Here is a 5516-nt window from a genome sequence, read left to right as displayed (position 1 = left end):
CATACCTAACTCAGGTCCCCCATATATTCGGAGCAACATCTAGAATACAATGTCATGGTCGTAACAAAGGTGCGTTCAGAATGTCAGGATCAAAAAATATTGTAAATCTAAGTACTATACATGCAATTCAGGTATTCTTTTTAATTTACAACTTTATAAACTGTTATATGAGGTAACCCAGAAAAATAGAATCAGTAAATTTACTGTTCAGTTTTAATTGATGGTGAACTAAAATACATGTAGTATTTTTGATTTGCTTTGAATTTATTATAAACATATTGAAAGCACTAGTTGATTTTAAAAAAAAACAAGTAGGCAGTGTAACACTGAAGCTTCCTTTTCGGCTTCTAAGATCGTAAAGCACAAAAAAAATCCGGATAAAGTGGGTAGTTATCTTAGTTTCTTGTATTCTCTTTTAAGATCCATTTACTGTAAAAAAAAAAAAAAAAAAAAAACTTTTATTCGTGCACGAGAAATTTTCGTGAGTTTCGTGAGAGCCTCGTCATCGCCGCGAACCGATTTTTAAATTCTCTGTGTCTATTATCAACAAATCAAAAAAAAAAAGGCTTCGTGGCGAAAAATAATCGTCGCGAACTAGTTTACCCTAATAAAATCGCGAAATAAAGTCGTTGCGAATAAAGCTGGTTTACAGTACGTGTTACATAGTGGTAATAGATTAAATACAATTTCACATTTGTAGGATTTCCTTTTTCCACATTTATTTCAATAAATGTATGTAGGTCAAGATTTGAAAAGAACGCAAAAGTAAGAATAATTTAAAAGCAAAAATATGAATATTTGTATGTGTTTTAGAACCGATAAAGACATAAGTTACAGTTTTCTTAATAATATATTTCGGCATATTTTGGAGAATTTTACAGTATGTCCTAAATGTAAGGTTTACTTACAATTAAGTTACATGATCTATTCATTCAACCAACAGATCTACAATTGTCTATAGCAAACATTTCTGACGTGGCTCAAATATTGACAAATATTTATATATATATATATATATATATATATATATGTATGACACTCATGTTACCTTTATTTCAGTATGGAGAGACCTTCATCAGTTAAAAAATATGGACACCCATTGCCTTGATGATTTTGTTTCTCATATGTTCGGTATTAATATTATAAGCTTCTCCTATACATGTAGCTAATTATAGCAGGAAGTACTTTAGAAAAAAAAAATCAGTATAGATTTTCCCTGAAAGAACTGCATTCTATTTTTTAAAACATTGAATGCTTGATATTGTTTAAATCATATTCGTAAATATAATTAATACAACATTATTTCTTAAAAAACAAATTATAAAGATAAGTTGCATGATAACCATACATAGTAGCAACTTTCTAATTAGATTTTCAAATTGGCTTCCTTCACATAATATTTTTCCAATGCAGCTGCCTATGTTCATAACCACGAACCAAGCTGTCATAATGCCTGCAATAGTTCTTCTACTCACACTTCTCACACTACTCACACTCAGGGTAGGTTTTATATCTTCTTCGTCGGATTCAATCTATCTGAAATAACAATGAAGATGGCTATTAAGCGACACATGAAATTGTTTCTTTTTGTGTCTGGGTTTTAAAATGAAAAGAACCAGCAAATGGAATCGTGGAAGACGACATTTACTTCAAACTACTCATATATGTTATCTGTTTCTCTTTATTTTGTAGTAAAATACATCACTGATTATATTAATTCTTTGAAATTTATGTCATTCATGTTATTATTAGATCTTGTCATCGAACATAATGTACATGTAACAGCTTCACTTTTATCCATTTATAAAGGTACTTCACCTCCTACGACTACACAATCCTCCCACCACCACCACCTCCTATCACGAAGTCAACGTGAGTTATTTTTCTGTTTCTGTGCTTATCTATAGTACTGTACTTTTGTTATCAGTTTTTATCACTAATAAAGGTGCATGAACACAGATTTGAAGTTAATATTTTCTGTACATGTATAATATCACGACTTATATATTTTAATAGCATTTCACACAAAAATTATTAAACATTTTATCCATCTTAAAGTTATTGAAACTTTAAATTTTTGGGTGGGTTTGATTGACAAATCCTTGCACTCTCACAAATTTTAATTTTATTCTTAATACTTGGTAAAAGTTGCAATCTTGTTGTGTATTAATGAAAAATATTAAGACTTTCATCCAGAAAAATAATTATGCTCAGAGTAGAAATGCTAGAAAGCAAAACTCCTTTACAAGTATTGTCATTCCGTGCTAAGTGTTGTATACAGAGTTTAGCAAATTGATCACACCCGTAAAACGTACACAGGATTTGTGAACAGGGGCCAGTTTCACAAAGCTGTCTTATGACTAAGAACTCTCTTAAGACCGAAAATCATCTTAAGATTGCACCATAGCTGGTTTCACAAAACTGTCATATCTTATGATCATCCTAAGATCTATCAAAATCTTAAGACAACTAGAAACATGTCTCAAGTCTAAAGTGAAACTGGCGACAGTATATCTTAGCTTAAAACCGAAGGGGGTTGGGTCATAAAATCAAATTTGAATTAATTTCATCACCATGAAAAAATTGAATAAAATTTGTTTAAATGTTTTCTTGCTCAGAAAATAGTAGTTTCTGACGAAATTTATGAAATGCTTTTTTAATTAAAGGTACTTGAGTATCTGAACTTTTGCAATTAATGAATGATTATAGCTATGAATTCTTTTGAAACACCAAAATATCGTGTTCAAAATTCGTTCATAAAATTTGATGAAGGTGTCCTTAAAACGCTTCAACTACTGCAACAAAATAACAACGCTAACAAATGAAGAAAAGAAATTTATATATATTATTTTATAATTTAATACTATTAAGAAAGAATGAAGAAAGCATGTACATACAGCATCAAATGTTACAGAATGATTTTCATACACATTACGCATTCCGGTAGATTAATGAGGGATACCCCAAGAAAAAACTTATTTCATTTTCATCTAATTTTGTACGACTGAATGAAATGTGTACTTTCTAATTTCACAAAAAAATTACCATAATATAACAATAAATTAAAATTAAAAACTTAAATTCTGAAAAAATACAGTGTAGCTACATATAAGTTTTTTTTTTACTTTCATGGACTTATCTAATCCATAAAAATGCTTATACTTCGTATTTCCGTTTATTAAAAAGTAGGGCTGGGTATTGGCCAAAGATTTCGCAAATGCGATATTATACAATTATGGACTCGCCTCGGTCAATATGAATATTTTTCTGGTGAATAACAAACCATATTCAACACCAAAAGAGTCCATAATTGTTTTATTATATAGTCGGGTTTTGAATAGATAAGACATTGAAGGCTGTATGACGACACCATTTTCATTTGCGATCTTCCATTGTTGAAAATAAAAAAAATCTCCAGATTACTGTTTGTAGCCTCCGTGTTTTCCTTTCCAAGTTTTGCTATGTGTAAGACGTCCAAATGTTAAAGAATAATCCTGAAATAGGTTTGAATAAATGTTTTCCTGCACAGATACATAGCCTGCTGCGGCCGTTGCAACCATCGTTTACAACGTTGTTTGATATTTTGATTGTGACGTCACAATGCCGTTGCACGCACATTGACCCTCCGGTGAATACGGCCTAAAATCCGGTGAATATGTAGTGTTATGAACTGTTTGCGTTTGTATATATTATATAGGGACTATGAATAGACTATATAATAAATTGCAATATTTTTAAATGTATTGCAATATTTTTAACGTTATAAAAATGGCATTTTCTTACAAACTTTAATTTGCATGCAGAATATACATAAATATGATAAGCAAAAGGGAAAAAACTTGTTGATTTTATCAGATTTCTGCTCTGAAATACACACATAAAACAGTTTCTGTGCTACTGTTTGACTTAATAACAACCTTTCTTACATTTATTTTTATATTTAAAGATGAAATTCCTTAGTCTAAGCAATTTGCCAATATATTGATATTACAAAAACGTATTGCAATACGACATTTTTTGTCACTGAATTGCAATATACCGAAATATCGATATTTTTGCCCAGCCCTATGATAAAAAGACCTATCAATAAACTACATGTATCTCGAACTCAGGATCTGGAATTACTTTAGCCATCTTAAAAATTGCTTAAGTTAGCTATACTTGGTCATAGTCATTGTGATATTCTTGCGGGGTATAGGATTCAAATGAAACAATTTTGAATAAAGTTATATATGATTTATGGATTTTACATACATGACCTTAAGAAGCATTTAGGGGGGAGCAATTTCAGTTGGGAGGGGACACAAGCAAAGGAAAAATGCATTGAAATGAATAGAGTGGAAAAACATGAAGTAGGTACATTTGAGGTATTCTATTGTTTATTTATTGGCAAAATTATTTTTTGCCTAGGGGGGGGGGGGGGTGTTATCGTTCTGTCTGGCCTTATATAGTCCAAAGAATTGTTATGTCACTAAAAACCGTTTATCTTTAAATATTCTTCGGATTTAAGCCAAAAATATGTACTGTCGCTAGTTTCACTTTAGACTTAAGACATGTATCTTGTTGTCTTAAGATTTTGATAGATCTTAAGATTATCATAAGATATGAAAGTTTTGTGAAACAGCTATGGTGCAATCTTAAGATAATTTTCGGTCTTAAGACAGATCTTAGTCATAAGACAGCTTTGTGAAACTGGCCCTAGGGCACGAGCTTTGTTATTGTTGATGCTTTCGATTCAGTGGGTGCGTTCAATTGTTAAAGTCTGCTCACCACAACTGCATGGACTGACAATATACTGTGTGTATGTTTTGCTTTCGAACATTTCTACTCTGAATTTTCTGGATTGTAGTTTTAATATTTTTAATTTATACACAAGATTGCCACTTTTCCTAAGTATTAAGAATAAAATTAAAATTTGTGAAAGTGCAAGGATGTGTCAATCAAACCTGTCTAAAAATTTGAAATTTTAATAACTTTTAGATAAAATGAAATTCATGATATATTTTTGTGTGAAATGCTATTAAAATATATAAGTTGTAATATTATAAGAAAACATTAACTTCAAATCTTTGTCCATGCACCTTTAAATTCCTTTGCTTATGCATCCACCCAACTCTACATATATGTATAAATAAGAAAGTATTTGCGACAAATTATTTGCAATAAATAGATTTGAGACAAATACACTAAGAGTGGATTGAGTGTGTAATGAAATGATGATTTTGAGGCAACCAAATAGTAGTAATCGTTTCCATATCGTCAATATCTGGTTATACTGTTTAAACTGTTTATTTTGGTTGTTTTATTGTCAAGTTATTCCATTCCAAGATTATGATGATTAATGATTGATAAAGGCTAGATATACGAATTTTTCTATTATGAATTTGGGGGGAAAAGAAAATGCACTTATTATTTGGATCAGATTATTCAGAAAAATGTAGCATATTTTACATAACAATCACCATCCAGTTGAATTGAAACATACCTAATACATTTTTTGTTACAATCATTGCAGA

At 30.4% G+C, this 5516-nt stretch overlaps 1 long non-coding RNA gene across 1 annotated transcript; it reads left to right on the top strand.

Moving 5' to 3' along the window:
• LOC134270128 (uncharacterized) lies at positions 1–1853 on the top strand. Its single transcript, XR_009992731.1, has 4 exons — positions 1–69; positions 1060–1131; positions 1414–1500; positions 1810–1853. It is a non-coding gene; the product is annotated as an uncharacterized LOC134270128 (long non-coding RNA).
• The last annotated feature ends 3663 nt before the right edge of the window (positions 1854–5516 follow it).

The sequence above is a fragment of the Saccostrea cucullata genome, unplaced genomic scaffold (assembly GCF_032062105.1).
Source record: "Saccostrea cucullata isolate Sc308-1 unplaced genomic scaffold, CSIRO_AGI_Scuc_v1 ctg11497, whole genome shotgun sequence".
Taxonomy (NCBI): Eukaryota; Metazoa; Mollusca; class Bivalvia; order Ostreida; family Ostreidae; genus Saccostrea; species Saccostrea cuccullata.
Note: the sequence above shows the minus strand (reverse complement) of the source record. Positions and strands in the feature narration are given on the sequence as shown.